The sequence below is a fragment of the Vicugna pacos genome, chromosome X (genome assembly GCF_048564905.1).
Source record: "Vicugna pacos chromosome X, VicPac4, whole genome shotgun sequence".
Classification (NCBI taxonomy): Eukaryota; Metazoa; Chordata; class Mammalia; order Artiodactyla; family Camelidae; genus Vicugna; species Vicugna pacos.
In genome coordinates, this window is record NC_133023.1 from 47,891,584 (window position 1) to 47,912,050 (window position 20,467).

General features: G+C 39.7%; 1 pseudogene; it reads right to left on the reverse strand.

Moving 5' to 3' along the window:
* Nucleotides 1-20,242, reverse strand: part of LOC140691782 (anoctamin-6-like) — a 61,641-nt pseudogene extending 41,399 nt beyond the window's left edge.
* Between the last annotated feature and the right edge of the window lie 225 nt (nt 20,243-20,467).

The window sequence follows — 20,467 nt, forward strand, 5'->3', positions numbered from 1 at the left end:
TGGTAGAAAATTTTTGCAAGTGAAACCGACAAAGGCTTGATTTCCAGAATATATAAGCAGCTCATACTACTCAATAAGAAAAATATAAACCACCCAATCCAAAAATGGGCAGAAGATCTAAACAATCAATCTCCAAGGAAGACATACAAATGATCAAAAAGCACATGAAAAAATGCTCAATATCAGTAATTATCAGAGAAATGCAAATGAAAACTTCAGTGAGGTATCACCTTACACCAGTCAGAATGGCCGTCATTCAAAAATCCAAAAATGACAAATGCTGGAGAGGCTGTGGAGAAAGGGGAACCCTAATACACTGCTGGTGGGGATGCAGTTTGGTGCAGCCACTGTGGAAAACAGTGTCGAGATTCCTCAGAAGGCTAGGAATAGATGTAACATATGACCCAGGAACCCACACCTGGGCTTGTACCCAGAAGGAAATCTACTTCAGGATGACACCTGCACCCCAATGTTCATAGCAGCACTATTTACAATAGCCAAAACATGGAAACAGCCTAAAGTCCATCCATAGGTGACTGGATAAAGATGAAGTATATTTATACAATGGAATACTACTCAGCCATAAAAACCGACAACATAATGCCATTTGTAGCAACATGGATGCTCATAGAGAATGTCATTCTAAGTGAAGTAAGCCAGAAAGAGAAAGAAAAATACCATATGAGATCGCTCATATGTGGAATCTTAAGACTCATGGACAGAGAATACAGACTTGTGGTTAACAGGAGGGTAGAGGGTGGGAAGGGATAGACTGGGATTTCAAAATTGTAGAATAGATAAACAAGATTACACTGTATAGCACAGGGAAATATACACAAAATATTATGATAAATCACAGAGAAAGAAATGTGACAATGTGTATATGTCCATGAATGATTGAAAAATTTTGCTGAACACTGGAATTTGACACAATATTGTAAAATGATTATAAATCAATAAAAAATGTTAAAAAAAGTTGAAATTAAAGATTACCTTGAGACAAATGAAAATGAAAACACAACAACACAAAACTTATGGGACACAGCAAAAGCTGTACTAAGAGGAAAGTTTAGGGCGATACAGGCCTTCCTGAAAAAAGAAGAATAATATGAAATAAACAATCTAACCCACCAGTAAAAAGAACTAGAAACAGAAGAGCAAAAACACCCAAAAGTCAGCAGAAAGTAGGAAATAATAAAGATCAGGGAGGAAATAAATAAAATAGAGATTTTTAAAAAATAGAGAAAATAATCAATCAAACCAAAAGCAATTTTTTTGAAAGAGTAAATAAAATCGACAAACCTCTGGCCAAACTCACAAAGAAGAAAAAAGAGAGAGCACAAATTTGCAAAATAAGATAGGAAAATGAAGAAATTACAACAAATAACATAGAAATACAGAATATCATATGAGAATATCATGAAAAACTACATGGAAAAAAATTGGATAACCTAGAGGAGATGGACAAGTTTCTGGAAACATACAGTCCACTAAGACTGAATCAAGAAAAAACTGACCATTTGAACAAATGGATCACTAGGAATGAAATCGAATTATCAATAAAAAAAACCTCCCTAAAAATTAAAGTCCATGACTAGACAGCTTCACCAGGGAATTCTACCACACATACAAATAAGAAATCATACCAGTACTTCTCAAACTCTTCCAGAAGTTTGAAAAGAAGAAATATTCCCAAACTCATTGTATGAAGCCACCATCACCCTGATACCAAAACCAGGCAAAGACACCACCAAAAAAGGGAATTACAGACCAATATCACTAATGAACACAGATGCAAAAAAGTCCTTACCAAAATACTAGCAAATAGAATCCTACAGCACATAAAAAAGATTATACATCATGCTCAAATGGGGTTTATCTCAGGGACACAAATGTGGTTCAACATATGCTAATCAATCAATGTAATACTTCACATCAACAAGAGAAAGAACAAAAACAACATCATCATCTCAATAGATGCATAAAAGCTTTTGATAAAATTCAACACCCATTTATGGTAAAAATTCTCACGAAGTGGGTATTGAGGGAACATATCTCAACATCATAAAAGTTATATATGACAGACCTACAGCCAGTATAGCACTCAACGGTGGAAACCTCAAAAGCTTCCCACTAAAATCTGGGACAAGACAAGGATGCCCACTATCACCACTCCTATTCAACATAGACTTGGAAGCCCTGGCCACAGCAATCAGGCAAGTAAGAGAAGTAAAAGGGGTCTAAACTGGAATAGATGAGGTAAAAGTGTCACTATACGCAGATGATAAGACAATATATATAGAAAACCCTAAAAGGTCCACACAAAAACTACTAGAGCTGATCGAAGAATTTAGCAAGGTAGCAGGTTACAAGATTAATGTTCAAAAATCAGTTGCATTTCTTTACACTAATGATGAATCAACAGAAAAAGAAAATAAAGAAACAATCCCTTTTAAAATAGCACCCAAATTAAAAAAATATCTAGGAATAAATCTAACCACAGAGGTGAGAAAATTATACACAGAAAACTATTAACCATTGGTGAAGGAAGTTAAAGAAGACTTTAAAAAATGGAAAGGTATCCCATGCTCTTGGATTGGAAGAACCAATATTGTTAAAATGATCACACTGCCCAAGGCAATCTACAGATTTAATGCAATCCCTATCAAATTACCTTAGACATATTTCATAGAACTAGAACAAATCACAATAAAATTTATATGGAACCATCAAAGACATAAAATTTCCAGGGCATTACTGAAGAAAAAAAGAAATAGCCTGGAGGACTAACTCTCCCAGACTTCAGACAATACTATAGAGTTACAGTCATCAAGACAGCATGGTATTGGTACAAAAACAGACATATAGACCAATGGAACAGAATAGAGAGCCCAGAAATGAACCCACAAACTTTTGGTCAACTAATCTTTGACAAAGGAGGCAAGAATATACAATGGAATAAAGACAGTCCCTTCAGCAAGATAAACATAAGACAAGATACAATTAACTTCCTAAAAGAAAATACAGGCAAAATATCTGACATACATCTCAGAAATGTTCCCCTAGAGCAGTCTACCAAGCAATAGAAATGAAAGCAAGAATAAACAAATGGGACCTAATGAAACTTACAAGCTTCTGCACAGCAAAGGACGCCATAAGTAAAACAAAAAGACAACCTACAGAATGGGAGAACATTTTTGCAAATGAAACTGACAAAGGCTTGATCTCCAGAATATATAAGCAGCTCATATGACTTAATAAGAAACAACGAAATAACCCAATCCAAAAATGGGCAGAAGACCTAAACAAGCAATTCTCCAAGGAAGACATACAAATGATCAATGGGCACATAAAAAAATGCTCAGTATCACTAATTATCAGAGAAATGCAAATCAAAACTACAATGAGGTATCACCTCAAACCATTCAGAATGGCCATCATTCAAAAATCCACAAATGACAAATGCTAGAGTGGCTGTGGAGAAAGGGGAAACTCCCACACTTCTGGTGGGAATGCAGTTTGGTGCAGCCACTGTGGAAAACAATATTGAGTTTCCTCAAAAGACTAGGAATACACTTGCCATATGACCCAGGAATCCTGCTCCTGGGCATATATCCTGAAGGAATCCTACTTCAGAATGACACCTGCACCCCAATGTTCATAGCAGCACTATTTACAATAGCCAAGATATGGAGACAGCCTAAATGTCCATCAATGGATGACTGGCTGAAGAAGTGATATATTTATACAATGGAATACTACTCAGCCATAAAAACTAACATGGGGCCATTTGCAGCAACATGGATGCTCCTGGAGAATGTCATTCTAAGTTAAGTAAGCACGGTAACAAGGAATAAAAAGAAGTTATCTCCAGGTACAGTTATTTTGATTAAAATTTCCATACAGAAAGCAAGTCACCCCCAAGAATGCTGCCAGGAGGAGCATCTGAGTGTAATAGCCCAGCCAAGCAAATTTGATTCTGACCTTCTCTCCGTAGAATTTCCTGCAGAAAGACAGAAGGTAGTTTCAGAAGACACACATAATCACTCTGTAGCTTCATCCTCATGTTAATTTCTTTTTTCTTTTTTGGGGGGACATAATTATGTTTATTTATTTCTTTTTTAAATGAAGGCTTTGGGGATTGAACACAGGACCTCATGCATGCTAGTCATGCACTCTACCACTGAGCTATTCCCTCCCTCCATCATATTAATTTCTGATTCTAAATCAAGGGGGCTTTAAGTTTATACCTCTGGCTCAATTCACACTTAAAACATGCTTTTCCATAGCAGTCCCCAAATTCTACCGTGAAATAAGAAGTATTTTACATATCATAGAAGTACAGATCACTGGTTCACCTGCTGAAGAGAGATAAATGAGAACAGAGCAAAAGAGGGGACGAGGCCGACTCCGGAACAGATACAAGGGATAATCACCACTCACTGAACAGTCTGGCACATTCAACAAATCCCGCCATAGATCATTCTTAACAGGCTTGACACAAGTGGACATCAACAACTGGCTCAGTCATCTGCTCCTGCCTTATCTCGGGAATGTCCCGGGAGCAAATGCATGGTAAACCACAGATAATAAGGAAAAGGCTGATAATGATAACAACTGGGAGTGCAATGTCTCTCTGACAAAATATTTATAAAACTCATTGTGGGAATGGGAGAGGGCAGGATGGATGTGACTGAGGAAGGTACTGCCCTGTATTTTTTGTATCTAGCACGTCTGTTTCTCCTAGGTTTTAAAAGCTCCTCAACGTTTCTCAGTTAATCTGGAGTAGATGGAACAGGCCAGGGAGGCAAAATTAGAAGAAAGGAGGCAGGGCATGAAGTGGTGCCAGTCTGGTCCTGAAAGGGAGACAGACACACAGACAGGCAGACACAGAGGGTTTAGGGATGAGGCGGAACAATGAGACGGCTGCTCAGGTGTGTCTTGCTGTTGCTGATACTTCCCTCAACTGGCTCACTGCTGACTCGGCAGTGCTGGGTAAAACCTGTGGATTTCCTCAGCTCTGAGTTCTCTCTGAGGCTCCTGGCTCAGGCTGGAGCTGAGATGAGCTCCGTGGGCTTAGCCTAGGGGGGACTCAGCTCTGAGAACAGCCTGGAGTCCTGGGAAACTTCACGCAGGAACCCCCTTGGGCTGGACCAGCACTCACAGGGCTGCTGTGAGGCCAGCTCCATCGTCAGAGACCTGGGTGTGGACCATTCCATGGGGAAAAGGGCTGAGCCCGATGCCAAATCAGATAGGAGGGACAAAGTGTGTTCATTCTCATGTGACTGGGCTTTGTGGCCTGGCTCAAGGATGGCAGGCTCAGGATGGTGTCTGGCAGAGAAAACCCTGGCAATGGGTTTGAGATGTCTTGGACTCTTTCTTGTTAAGCTTTTTGTAATACATTCTTATCAACTATCCGTCCTGAAAATGCCAAATTCAAAACTGAAAGAATTTTAGAAGTTGCCTGCTCCAACTGGCCAATGGTAAACACACCCTGCTACAGTTAGAGAGCTGGTCAGGCAGCCACTGCCTGGATATTTACAGTGATGGGGATTTCATTACTTCCCAAGGTTACATGTCGGCAAGAAGGTCAGAAAGACTTTTTGAACCTTAAACAGATGTCTGCCTCCTAGTCCTTGCTGAAAGGCTAGAAATAATGAGGATCCCTTCAAATGTAGTTTTGTCTGATTGTTATCTCTCTCTGTCAAAAACACCCCAATTATTAACATCAATTTTTCAAAATTCAGCTTTGATTTCTTTTTATCAAAGTTATACCATACATTCAATAAAGAGTCAAACAGTTCTCGAATACCAATTGTAAAAAGGAGCAGTTCCCAACAACCGCCCCATTTCCTGGCCAGAAGCAACCACGTTCAGCTCCTACTGCTGACTCTTGGGATAATTACTCCCTTTCTCTGACTAATATCCTTGTAACACAGCCTACTGACTTTTTCAGCTTTATGTATCACCTATTCAAACTTCTATTTTGGAAAATGAGGATTAAGCTGTCTTTCAAACCCCATCTCATCTACACACCCAAACCTTCATTCTTCCAACCTTTTGATACAATTACATTATAATTTTCATCAGCTCAGTATCCTTGCTTTACATTTTTAGGACTCTGTACAGACTGTTCACAGCTGTAGCAAGTTGTCTGCTAGACTTACATTTTCTTCCCTACTTTGTTTTTCCTGGAGTTAATAATTGTCTTGGTCGTTCATGGTGCACTTAGATTTCTGTGCACTTAACAATTCAACCCCAGACCTTCTCTTAACGAATAACTTTCTCAATACTTTCCAATCCATTGTCTACGAATTTCATCTCCTTGAATAAATCTCTTCAGATCTACTTCAACCTGCATTAACGACATGCTAGTCTTGTCACAGAGCTCAAGGGGCCACCAGTGGGAAGAAACAAGGGAATACATGGACCAGGAGCAGGGAAAAGATCAACATAATTTCCTTAGCAAACATACTTAAAATAGTGGGAAAATTGTTTGCTTTACAAACACAAACACACACACAAACCCCAAAAGCCCATAAAGAATGATTAAAGAGCCATCAAACCCATTGCCCTGCCTTCAAATTCTGCATAACATAAAACAAAAATAACAGAAGGAAAATATCATATAAATATGAATCTCAAGGGGGATGGAGTACACTCAGTGGCAGAGTGTGTGCTCAGCATGCATAAGGTCCTAGATTCAATCTTCAGTACCTCCATTAGAAAAAATAATTAAAAAGAAAAGAAAAATGTATCAACTTTAAATATTTACATATTTACAAGTGTCCTTTTTTAAAACTGTGTTCTACAGGATAACCCGGGTTAATGAGAAAGTGCCTCTTCATGACTGTGATCCTGCTGATAATTGAGGGAGGAAATTAGAGTATGACCACATGAAATAAAATCCCTTATGAAATAATGATCCCGGGTGACAATCATTATTGGCTGCTGTCATCACAAAAAAGAAAGTCAACTGGACATTATGTACCTTATTACAGGAGTACAAAACTTCACATAACAAGTATTCTTGCACAAAGTTGAACCACAATCAGATCAAGCTTTTAGGGGAGGATCAAATCACTTAGCTAAAGCCAATACATAGGATGGAGAAACAAGTCTAACACCACAGGGGAGAATGAAATTAGCCAAACAGGAAATAGAGAAACCCCTCAGCAATTTCAAGGAAAATGATAAACAGGAAAATTATAGATTAGAACCCACTTGAGAGATATGCTAGCTGCAAGGTCTGAACCTAGTCTGGATCCTGATTTCAACCCCAAAACTACTTAAAACTGTATTTTTGTCACAATCAGGGAATTATTTTGTAACCCTAAAAAAGAAAGGAATATTCCAATTGTATTTGAAAGAGACCTTGTCATTTCTCTAATGAAAGGTTAAGCTATGTAGGATTGTCTTCAAAATGATCCCGTAGTGGGGGAGGGGAGGAGGTAGAGATGAAAGATGCAACAACAGTGACTCTGAGTTTATAATTCTGGAGCTGGGTGACAGATACAGGCAGGCTGGCTGTGCTGTTCTCTCTACTTCTGTACATGTTTGAATCTTTCCGTAAAATGTGAAACAAACAAAAAGTCTTCAGAGTTTTAAAACCCTCACTTTGAAGGTTAAGAGGTTTGCCCAAGTAGGTGGGCACCTGCATGGGACACTGAGATTAGAAAGAAAAGGCACTTGGCTCCAGGCCTACCTGGGGCTACCTTGACCCTCTTCTCCTCACCATCCACAGCCAGCCCATAACTGCATCGTGTCAGCTCCACTCCCCAAACGCATTCCTCCCTGGCTCCCACCATCTCTCATCTGGCCCACTCCAAGAGCCTCCTACCCGGCCTCCCTGCTTCCTGGGTCCCTGCAATTCATTCTCCACATTATCTTTGCAAAATGTGAGTGAGAGAAAATTACTTTAGTGCTTAAACTATCATGACTGCATCTCACTGCACTTAGAGTCTACACTCCTTTCCGTGCTCCTGATGTCCTTCTAAACCTCGTGTCTCATCACTCTCACCAGCGCTGGCTCCAGTATCTCCTCAAACCTGCTGAGCACATTTGTGCCTCGGGGCCAATGGACAAGCTGCCTCTATTCCTGGGGTGGCTTTTCCCAGATCCTCAAAGTCCAACCTCCTTATCACCATCTCAGCTCACATGTAACCTACTCAAAGATAGCTTTCTTGACTCACTTCCCCCCAAGTCTCCCATCTCAACACTGTCTTATTTCCTTCATTTCAATCTGACATTGTTTCCTTATTCGTCCGATTATTTTTGTTTGCTCGGTTGCCCTTGGCCTCCCTCCCCCCAGCAGCCTTGCCCAAATAGCATAAGCTCCCGGGGAGCAGCCGGCACTGGTGCTCTGAGAAGACACATGCTGAGCGTGACATTACAGTCACGTGGTGTAGTGAAACGGTGTCGAACAGCAGATACAGCAAAGCAGTGAGAATTTCTCTTATTTTATAATTTAAGTGAAATCTAACATTTACTCCTGTTTAATGAAGAATTTGGTAGGTCTTTGCTCCCAGTTCCTGGACGGCAACTACTAAAGCCTTGAAATTTCCCAAGATAGGAGTGTCTTTGCTATTCATGGTGGAACCTTGGATGGCTTGTGTTCATGAGATGACTCAGGATGGGGACTGGCCAGCCAGAGACACCAACCATGTTATTAGAGGAGTGGGGCTTTGAGATTTGTGACAAGTGAGTGACCACCAGGAGAGGAAGGGGCTCAATGGTTTGGGCTAAGGAAAGGTTTGACTTACAGTTAGGGTTTGGGTTAGCCATGTCGATAGTGACCCAATAAATCATGGCTTTGTAATAAAGCCTGCAGTAAAAACTTGGGGCAACAAAGCTCAGAGCTCCTGTGAGCTTCCTGGTTGGTAACACTCTTGGAGGACTGTCACACATAGATGCCATGAGGACAACCCTGAGCCCTTCCCACTGGAGTGCTCTCCACAACAGCTCACCTGATGAGATCTAAGGGCTGCTTCTTGTCTATGCTTCGAGGAGGAGTCCATTCCCTGTACAGAAGGCCCTGTTCGCTGGGGCAGCTGAGGTCCTCTGACGGAGGCTGAAGTTGCACTGGGAAGCAGAAGCAAACAGGTGGACGTCACTGTCACAACCTGTTCACATGTTCTGTTGATAAAATGTGGTGCTAACACTCCGTGGTCATTTGTAAATAACGGGCCCTCACTTGCCAGGAGGGATGGAGGTACCATATAATTTTTCATAATTCTCACCCAGGGTTAATTTTAACCCCTTGAGGGTCATTTGCAAACGTGGGTGGAAAGGAACGCTTGGGTGTTACAGTCCTGGGACCACCGTGGGTACCTGGTGAGAGCCTTGCAGATGCTTAATGTCCTACAACCGGGACAGTCTTCCACAGCAAAAATCCTAGGCCACCCAAGTGCCCAAACTGCTGCAGTGGAGGGACACCTGATGGTCCAGCCTCCTCCTTGGACACCCAGACGAACCTGGACTCTGGCTGGTTAGGGGCAGGGTCAATTCTAAAACCCAGGCTTTTTTGTCCCCACAATTCAGTAGATTTTCGGTGACAGCACATGGAATATAAACAACAAAGAAACTTGACATGATGTTATATATTTAGCTTACTCAAGAAACAAAATTTAAATCCAGTCATTCTCCTTCCCACCTGACCTACTTTCCTTTCTCCTGTACTAGAACCAGATTATTACCCACCCAGCCTTAACATGGGTCCTGACTCCACTTACCTCCCTCCCAAACACCACATGAGATGATTCCTCAGCCTAGATGTGGGACCAGCAATTACAAGAGGCTTTAGTGGAAAAGAACTGGTTGTGCACAGATGCCAACTAAACACTGTAGAATCCTGGTGTCCCACATTAGTAATCATGACAGCTGTTTGCAAGTGTCCCCAAAGTTCATTTAAGACTCTCACTGCTAATTTTGCTGGGACATAAATATGAAATATGTGGACTGCTTGGCTGGACTGCTATGCTGTGTCTCTGATCCAGGAAGCTCAGTGACTGCTCCCTGCCCCTAGCTCCCTGTTCTGTTCATGCATGTGCATCAAGCAGCTGTTTAGTGTCCATTTTAATATGTTAAACAGTGCATTTCACTATTGTCTTCATCCACAAATACGTGTACCACACAGTAGTAATGATCAATCTCAGTCTTTGCTTTCTTTGGTCTTAGAGAGTCAGATAAGTGGATAGCAAAGATAACAAAGTCATAGAGCGCTATAATATAGTATTTCCTTTATTTCAATGACAGGATTTACTTAAAGAGCTTAGATATAACATCCTTGCATTTATGGCATCATTAAGCGTCTGAAGCTGTTACATTTTAAAAACTTCATTTCATGCGAGATGTTATCAGTTAGAGAAGCGCTCCTGAATTTGAGGGGTTGCTGTCATCTCAGACGGAGTCCCTAAGAAATGTCAACACTCTGCAGTATTGCCATCATGACAAGAACCCAGACAGATGAAATTTGCAAAGCCCTGTGGTTTTCTAGTGCACAGACAGAAAATGGAATTTCAGAGGGAAAAAGCCTGAATTACAGAAAATGATAAATGAAATGGTCTAACATGCATTTCCCTTAGAAAGAACTAATTCTTCTTTGGTTGATAATAACATCTATCAGTAATTATGAAAAGAGCTGACAGATGCAAAGTACTTAGTATTGGCCAGGGCTGTTCTAACATTGACACAGATTCATTAACCCCCATAGCAACTCTACGAGGTGGGTACTATTATTATTCACATTTTATTGATGAGGAACTTGACAAACACAGAGGCTAAATGACTTTTACAAGGTCGACAGCAAGAAACCAGCACATGTGTTCCAGCCGGATTCTACACTCTTGGCCACTTTTCTTTTTGTTTTTTGGTGGCGGGGAGATAATACGGTAATTCTGGTGGGGTGTGGGGAGGTAATTAGGGTTATTTGTCTATTTTAGAGGGGGTGTTGGGGGCTGAACCCAGGACCTTATGCGTGCTAAGCGTGCACCCCATCACTTGAGCTGTACCCTCCCCTCTCGAGTCTATACTCTTAGCTGCTAATCTGCACTGCCCCACATGGTAACTCTGGGGGAACTACAGTTCATTCATTCACTCACTCGTTAAACTCAGCCTTCCTGGTGCCTAGGATTCAGCAGTGAACCAGACAACATGATTCCTGCCGTAAATGAGCTTGTCGCCTCCCGACATATTATCTTCATTTTACCCAGGAAGAAACAAGGTCAAGAAGATTAGCCTTTTCCTGTTAACACCGGAGGATACATGAGGTGCTTTATTTCATTTCTGCCATTTGACTTACACCATGGGGAGGGAAAGCTGCCTTGCAGATCCCGGAGCTCACAAGCCTGTTTATCCCGAATTTTTTTTAACACTGTCCCTTACTTGATACTTGATCTGAGAAAGGATGAAGTAAACCTGAAAAGATTCTAAGAGAGCGTGTGGTGTACACAGGGTAACTAACCAGCCACTCTTTACTATCCTAACGGGAATCTGTAGGCATATTTCTTTTCTTTCTCTTTTTTCCTTTTTATGGGCAGCTTTTAAAAACCAAACCAAACCAACCAAACCAACCAAACCAAATCACTGATAATTCAGCAGCAGGTTCTATATCACCCACAAGACAGCAGCTAAACTCGGTTTAGACTTACATAGTGGCTTCTGGTGGCTGGATTGAAGAATGTATCTCTATCCTGAATATAAAAGTCATTCACGCAGCTCTTCTCAAATAGGGTAATGAAAATTTCTTGCTCCTGCTTGATGATACTTTCATCCACTTGGAGGACTTTCATAAAACAGCTGAAATTATCAAAGGCTGAGGACCGGGTTTTCAGATCATTGGGCTTCAGAGGCAATTTTATGTGCAGTATCTCAGCGTATGTACAGAGCACCTCCCACAGGCTGAGTACTTTTGCAAATACAAGCTTGTCATCCAAAACCTATATTGGGAGAATGAAAACACAAACAAGGAAGCTAACTATTTTCACATTTTTAATACACAGATTTTTCTTACGTTGCTGGTAGTTAAAGCACTTGTGCAAACACACACACATATGACACTGGTAAAATTGAAGATATAATAAAAATAGATTTGCAAACCATCATACATTTTTGCCTTAAAGATAATTTCTTTGTTCATAGCAGCACTATTTACAATAGCCAAAACATGGAAAGAGCCTAAATGTCCATCAACAGGTGACTGGATAAAGAAGAAGTGGTATATATATACAATGCAATACTACTCAGCCATAAAAACCAACAACATAACGCCATTTGCAGCAACATGGATGCTCATAGAGAATGTCATTCTAAATGAAGTAAGCCATAAAGAGAAACAAAAATACCATATGAGATCGCTCATATGTGGAATCTAAAGACTCATGGACAGAGAATACAGACTTGTGGTTACCAGGGGGATAGAGGGTGGGAAGTGATAGACTGGGATTTCAAAATTGTAGAATAGATAAACAAGATTACACTGTATAGCACAGGGAACTATACACAAAATGTTATGATAAATCACAGAGAAAAAAATGTGACAATGAGTGTGTATATGTCCATGAATGACTGAAAAATTGTGCTAAACACTGGAATTTGATACAACATTGTAAAATGATTATAAATCAATAAAAAATGTTAAAAAAAGATAATTTCTTTGTTGAAATTACTGAAAAGTTATTTAAAATCCTTAGAGTTCATTCATAAAATAACCAAAGTTTTAGATGAAGAAAAGCAAACTTGTTAATTTTAGTCCAAATTAGTAACTAAAAATAGAAACACCAAAATATTCTTTGCAGTGGTATTGTAATGACAAATTTTTAAATTTTTGAAACCTAGGACTATTTGCATATCTGTTCAATATAGTGTTAAACAGCCATTAAAAGGGATTTAAAAGAATTATATTTATTGATATGGAATATATAATAAAAGGAGAAAGCAAAAAAAATGTGAAATAATAATTTTCCTTTTTGGAAGGGAAAAATATCTTCATTTGAACAAAAAAATGTTTAGGAGGATTTTAAGATTCTTTATGTATATTTAAGGTACAGATGATTTTTAACTCCACTGTTCTTTCATTTTCAATTTTGGGGGGTAAATTTTTGTAATAAAAAACCCTTTAAAATTGTTCTTGCATAAATACATTAATAGATATATTTATGACTATATTCTCTGGCTATTAAAAAAGATCTCCTAGCTTTGGATCTGAAACATACATTCCATAATGCAGATTCTGACTGACTCGCCTCCCAGCCCACAGCGAAGACACGGCTATTGTGACATGTTTCAAATATCATTCCAGATAACATGCAGGCTCCCAGCCAATGGCTGCAATGGGGCTGACACTGATCTGGTTGCTCCCAGCTGCAGACCATCACAGATGAGGTTAGATTCATAGACTCATGTTGTCTCTGTCAAAAGAAATCAGAAAATGTTTGCTTTTACTTTCACCAAGGGAGCAAGAAGTTGTCTGATTTTTTTATGCAATAAAATAACAACAAACCAATTTGAACCTGATGAAAAGATATTTGCTCAAAACTGCACAGTAGCAATGAAGGTGCTCTGGCTGGCAGGGACTTGCTGGATTCCTGTGAGTGCTGGACTCCTCACATGGAATTCCCTTGGCACTCCAGAAGGCCTGTGGTTGTCCCCATGTGTTTGTGGCCATATGTGACATAAAAGTCTCTGGCTTTGCCACAATTTCAAAGCCTTTTTTCGATTATGAAAGGTTTTGCACTCAAATGGAGTTTTCTTGAGTCCACTCACTGATGTCATTCACCAGAGTTATAGTCCAGATCTGACATTCTAGACTCTTAAACTCTTGCAGACATTCAAATGGTTCAGGTTTGGATGTGTATTCACCTCTGGAGGCCTGGACCAAATTCGATAAAGCCACCCGGACAAGTTCAGCAAAATGCAAAGAAATTTTTCTCTCTGCAAGACTGAAATGTCTGTGAAGCTATAAAAACTTCTGCATCTACAAAAAAAGGGAACCAACTCATCAGTAACATATCTATCCATAATGCATGGACATTTAAAAAAAATACTGTATTTACTCCTATTAATTTCTATCTGGCTTTTGCCAAATTGTGTCCTAAACTGTAAGGAAAGTATATAAATGTAGAGAATTTTTGACCTTTTAAGAGAAAAAGGAACCCTCCTACTCGGTTGGAGGGAATGTAAATTGGTGCAGCCACTATGGAAGACAGTATAGAGGTTCCTTAAAAACTGAAAATAGACTTACGTGTGATCCAGCAATCCCATTCATGGGTATATGTCTGGAGAAAAATATAATTCAAAAAGACACATGCACCCCTATGTTCACAGCAGCACTATTTATAATAGCCAAGACACTGAAACAAACCAAATGTTCACTGACAGATGACTTGATAAAGAAGTTGTGGTATATTTTATATATATATATATATATATATGTATATATATACATATATATACACACACATATATACACATGAACACACACACACAATGGAATACTGCTCAGCCATAAAAAATAAAATAATGCCATTTGCAATAACATGGATGGACCTACAGTGTATTATGCTATGTGAAATAAGTCAGAGAAAGAAAAACAAATATTCTATGTATTAACTTCTATGTATATCTAAAAAATAAAACAAATTAATGACTATAATAAAACAGAAATAGACTCACAGGTACACAGAACAGACTGGTGGTTACCAATGGGGAGAAAGAGGAGAGGGGAGGCAGGAAGGGGTTAGGGGATTGAGAGGTAAAAAGTACTATGTACAAAATGGACAGGTTACAGGGCTGTATCATACAGCACAGGGAAATATAGCCATTATTTTATGGTGACTTTAAATGGAATATAATCTATAAAAATGTTGAGCCTCTGTGTTGTACACCTGAAACTAATATGATGTAAATCAACTACTAAATTGCAAAGTTTTTAATCAAAGTTTTCTTTTCATATTATTTGCAATAAGTTAGAAGCCAGCACTGTCAATAGAAACATAGTGCAAGTCACAATTTTCCAGTAACCCCATTTACAAAATAAAAAGGAACAAGTGAAATTAATTCCAGTAATAATTATATTTATCCCAAAATAGCCAATATACTATCATTTCAAAAGTGTGATTAACACTTTTAAAACTTATTAATAAATATTTTACATTATTTTTGTTGTACGAACTCTTGAAAATCTATTATGAATTTTCCACTTATAGAACATCTCAATTCACAATAGCCACATGTGGCTGGTGGCTTCCATACTAGACAGGGCAGATTACACCATTCACACTTCTGATAAATTACCTGCTCTTACTTATTTAAAAAACTTGCAGAAAAGGCTTCAGATATTCCCTATATCAAACAAAGCAACCTTGACGGGTGGGGAGTATCTTCATTATAAAGTGAAAAATAAAGGTAAGAGAACCATGGTTACATGTATGTTAATGTAACAATACCTTCTGAATTCATTCAGGACTTTACAATCTTTCCTCATCTGCCAAGGATTCACTGTCACTGCAAAATATTTTTCACTATCATTATTTTTGGAATTGAGAGGCTTCTGATGACCCTGCTTTGTGCATCTGTACATTAAAGAAAACAACAAAACAGAGAAAAAGTCCTTATTAAAGATAATTTAGGGTGGAGGGTATAGCTCAAGTGAAAGGTCATATTCTTAGCATGCACAAGGGCCTGGGTTCAATCCCCAGTACTTCTTCTAAAAATAAAATAAATAAAAACCTAATTACCAAACCCCTGCAAGAAATTAATTAATTACTTTAATTAAAAGTTAAAAAAAGATAATTTAGTGCAGGCTTATCAGGCTACAAGAGCTACAATGAATGCACCCCTCATTAATTTAGAAGAAGTCTCACAGTATTTCCCAACATAAAGGCTAAAATGTAATTGAGAACACTTTCTGATGGTCAGCATGATTTTAACAAAATAGTAGATAATTACCTCCCTGGTGTCAAAGCTCTGTCAGAGATGGGCACAGAAAATTTAGTAAGAATGATTTTGCAACTACCTTTGAAAGAAATGCTGAGAAATGATCTTTTCTGTTGGAAAGTAGCCTGCTTTTACATTCTGCAGTAAGCATACGTGTTTACAAACCAGGCAGGAACTGGATCATATTTTACACATACTTTAGAAACTGATTTGAATTTTGCTCTCTACCTGCAACGCTATTTCTTAGGTAATAACATAAGCTGGCCACTATACTAAATTTTGTTTCCCTGCTTGCTTAAACCTCACAACAACTCTGTAAGCTGCTATTATTACCCCCATATAACAGATAAAGGGCTTGAGGCAGAAAATAATTTGGGTAACTTGGTAAATGTTGGAGCTGGGTAAGACTGCAGCCAGTCTGACACTCAAGTCCATTCTTCTCACCAATGTCTGATACTGCTACCTACATTCAGCAATGACCGCTGATTTCATATTTAAGTGTGTCATTTCGAAAAGTGCAAAGCTATATTAGTACTGCTGTGTAAATTATTCTTTTGAGATGTGATTGCCAAAAAAACAAAAACAAATAAAATCAGGGTGCCACTGAGGGCAGGGTGAACTGCATATGGACGGACACAAGGGGACTTTTTGAGGACACAGTTGCACAACTCTACAAATAGCTAAAATTGTTGACTTGTACAATTATAATGTGTCAATTTTATGGCCTGTAAATTACACCTTAATACAGCTTTTAAATTGAGAAACTGGGATACCAAATTAAGACTAAAACACACACACACACACACACACACATATATATATATATCACACAAAGAACAACAGGCAAATATCATTATTTACTGCACCATTTTCATTCATGCAGCTTCCTTTCCTCACCCGTTCCTGAAAGGATGATTCATTTTTAAAATAGTCTTTTAATTTATTCAGCAAATAATTTTTGACTGCCTAATATGTACACAGAACTAATCTAGGCACTTGGAATAAATCAATAAACAAAACAAAAGTACTGTCCTCACGGAGCTTGGCTGGAGTCTAGCAGGGTTGGGTGGTGACGATGACAATTCACACAACAGAGCAGCAAAGGAGGTGGCATGTTAGGAAAGAGGAACCATGGAAAAATGAAAAAAGGGCAAGGTAAAGAGAGTTGAGGGTATGGGATGAGGGTGATGTTGTATTAAATACCAGAGCTGGCCACACTGAGGACTGAGGTTAGAACTAGGACTAGGATGTGAGGAGTCCCAGTTGGACGGAATAACCATCACCTAGGCCAGCGTGCACCTCGCATGTTCCAGAATGGGGGCACGGCTGGAGCTGCGGAGAAGGGTCAGTGCAGATCCTGTACGGCCTTGGAGGACGTTGTAAGGACTGTGGCTTTTACCCGGAGTGAAATGGGGAGGCACCGCAGAAGGACGACACAATCTAACTTAGGTTTTCAAGGCTCACTTGACTGCCGGGTGAGAATTGTCGAAACGGGTCAGAGATGAAAGGAGGGAAGCCTCTGAGAAGGGCTGTGCAGGAGGAGAGGACAGTGGCTCAGGGCAGGGAAGCAGCAGTGGAGGCAGGAGCCATGGTGAGAAGTGGCTGGGTTCTGGATATGTTTAAAGGCAGTGTTAAACCAGATCTATTGACAGAATTCATGTGGTATGTCAGTGAAAGTCTGAATAACCCCACGTTTTTTGACCCAAGCAGCTGGAAGGGTTAAGTTTCCATTAACTGAATGGGGGAGGCTGCAGAAAGAACCAGTTTGGGGGGTAGGAGGACCAAGAGCTCAGTTTTTACACATGTTGGTTTTAAGATATCAGAGTTCCAAGTGAAGATGTCAAATCAGCAGAAGATTGTAAGAGTCCAGAGTTGGAGAGAAAAAGTCTAGCGGGAGACAGAAATGTGGAAATCACGGGTCACACAGGTGGTAGAGGAAGACATGAAACCCAGGTACTCAAACATTAAGATAACCTGGCATTAACCATAGAAGTTGTCCTTGAGGGCCTGCCTACTAGGTGTGGATATCAGTAGTTTTTCCCGACCACTCGAGTTTTAAAAAGGAACTTATAAATGAATTCGTGCAAGACACTGCCTCCAGTGGTTGGGTCCAGAGCTGGAGTGGGAGAATGGGATGGTGCACACTACTCCCTACGGCAGAATGTGTGTGTGTGTGTGTGTGTGTGTGTGTGTGTACGCATGTGTGTGTGAGCAGGGGGATGATTTACACCTGGCTTAAGAACAAGAGCTAGTAAGTCTAGAAGCCGAAAGATGAAAGAATATCCAGATCTGGTAGAGGGAAAAGGGAAAACACTGTGTACTGTAAGACATATCCCCATAATGCCATTTCCCACCATCCTTTCATCAGGAACACAGTTGGAAAAGGGGGAATTAAGTAGATACGTGTGATGTACACAAACTTCCTGACTATGTAACACTGAGTATCTACATATGTAGCAAGCTAATGATATTTATATCTGCTTCAGGTTTAATAACAAGTTCACAACAGAGGGAAAATAAAATATTGAGGACTGGTAGAAGAATCATAGAAGGCATTTCAATGCTCAGAATGGAAGCAAAAGCAGCTTCACCTCACAAAGAATGTCACTGAGTCAAGAATGTTTATATATGCTTAAGAAATTGAGTGTTACAACTTCCTGCTTTAAAGAATTAACTTTAATACACATACCAGACTATAAGCAACGTCTATACTGGTGCTTTCTTAAAGGTATTTTTAGTTCCTGCTTGTTCTGATGTACTCCAGAAACTCTGCAAAGAAAACCTTCTATTCAAAGGCTTAAAGGAATAAAAAAAGAAATAACACTGCATTCTTTTAAGTGTTCTCTGTACTGAAAGTCAGTTGCAAATGCAGCACCCTGCCACAGGTCTACATTTTTAACAATAAAGTCCTTTGCGCAATTTTTCAATTGCTATGTGTCTTTGTGTCAGTCTGTCACTCAGAAGCAGAATGGAGTACCAGAAAATGACACATCATGTCTAAAACTACAGATGTGGAAGATGAACGTCCACCAGGAAACAGCCAAGTGGGAGGGTAAGGTTTTCCTTTTAAGTTACCGTAAGTGCAGTTACACCTGCTCCCTGCTTCCCCTGTGAAGTGAAGGACTAGTCTTTTCCAGAAAAGCTCTCATTCTGAGAACTGTCTTCTTTAAAATATTTGGAGATTCTCTTTTAGGTTCTTTCATTTTTAAGGTTTTCCCCAACTCTACATCCCATAACAAGTGTTAAAATTATCCAATAGCCTATTGTTACAGAACATACTCTACAAAAGCTGAGGTTTCCCAGGGTTTGGATACCAGAACTCTGTTACCAGATAATCCTAAAGCCTTCCTTCCATAACTGACTCTTCTGCCAATTCCCAGCTGTGGGCAAATTCAGATTCTCAGACCAGGTAACTTTCTAACTCTGCCTACAAACACTCTACTGCCAGTAAAGGAACTCTCAGACAGGAAGCACACAAAGCCCCTAGTGAGGGTTGCCTCCTTCAAACAATCAAGATGCCATCACCAAGCAAATATTTAAACCTACTGCAAAACTTCTGAAGACATCTTACAAACAATATAGTTTCTATAGATGCATACTACTTGCTCTGGACTAGTGATTTCCAATGGAGGGAACAAAGGACCACATGACCCAAGCAATTTTTTAAAACTGCACGTAACCATCCCTCTTCACGTGAGGATTTAGGCAAGCACGTCTTACAGCCCTAGGTGAAACAGAATGACAGCACCTCTAGGAGTAGGGTGAAAAGCAGCGAGGTAGACTTCCAGTGAAATGGGGTGATGTAATAGGCCCCATCGCCCACTTTCCTCCCACCAAAGGACAATCATCTCAGATCGAGAACAAACACTTTGGGAAACAGAGGTTGTTTATGTTTTTATGGTTTTCTGGTGGAAATAATGCCCTGAGTCATGTGAAGTTGTGGCTGCAAATTGAACAGGGGACCAGACATTTTCACATTCAGGACACAAGTAGACCCTGGGTAGCCACCATATCTGCTCTCCCCTTTGCCTGTTCACCCCAAAAGCTGCAGGACTCTCCTGCTTGCAATGACACCCACCGCTTCTCACAAATTCTTGCCAAGTTCACGTCAGCAGCTGGTGGTGTCAAAGTCACCATTTGTACTGCTATGAAGTCCCTCCATTACTTTATATCCCTTCTATTTTCTCTGTTGTCTTCCTAGCTACACTTGCATTCAGAAGCTGGTTATCGCACTAACATTGCCTCTGTAATCAGTCCAGGATACAGGAAGTAGAGATTCAACTGTAAACAGTCCCAGAATACTTGTCATGCCACTCTACTATCCCTACAAAATACTGTGGCATCCCTCATCTCACCCAAAGAACCACTGCATTACTTACAGGTTGTAAAAGTAGAGGGCTTTCTCTACTGGGAAACACTGTGGCTTGTGGTAGAGCTGTGATTTCAGTTTTTGCAACTAGTTACAGGCAAAAAGACATGGTCCACAAATTTTCTTCAAGCGTTTGGAATTTAAACTTTTATTAGATACAGAGCC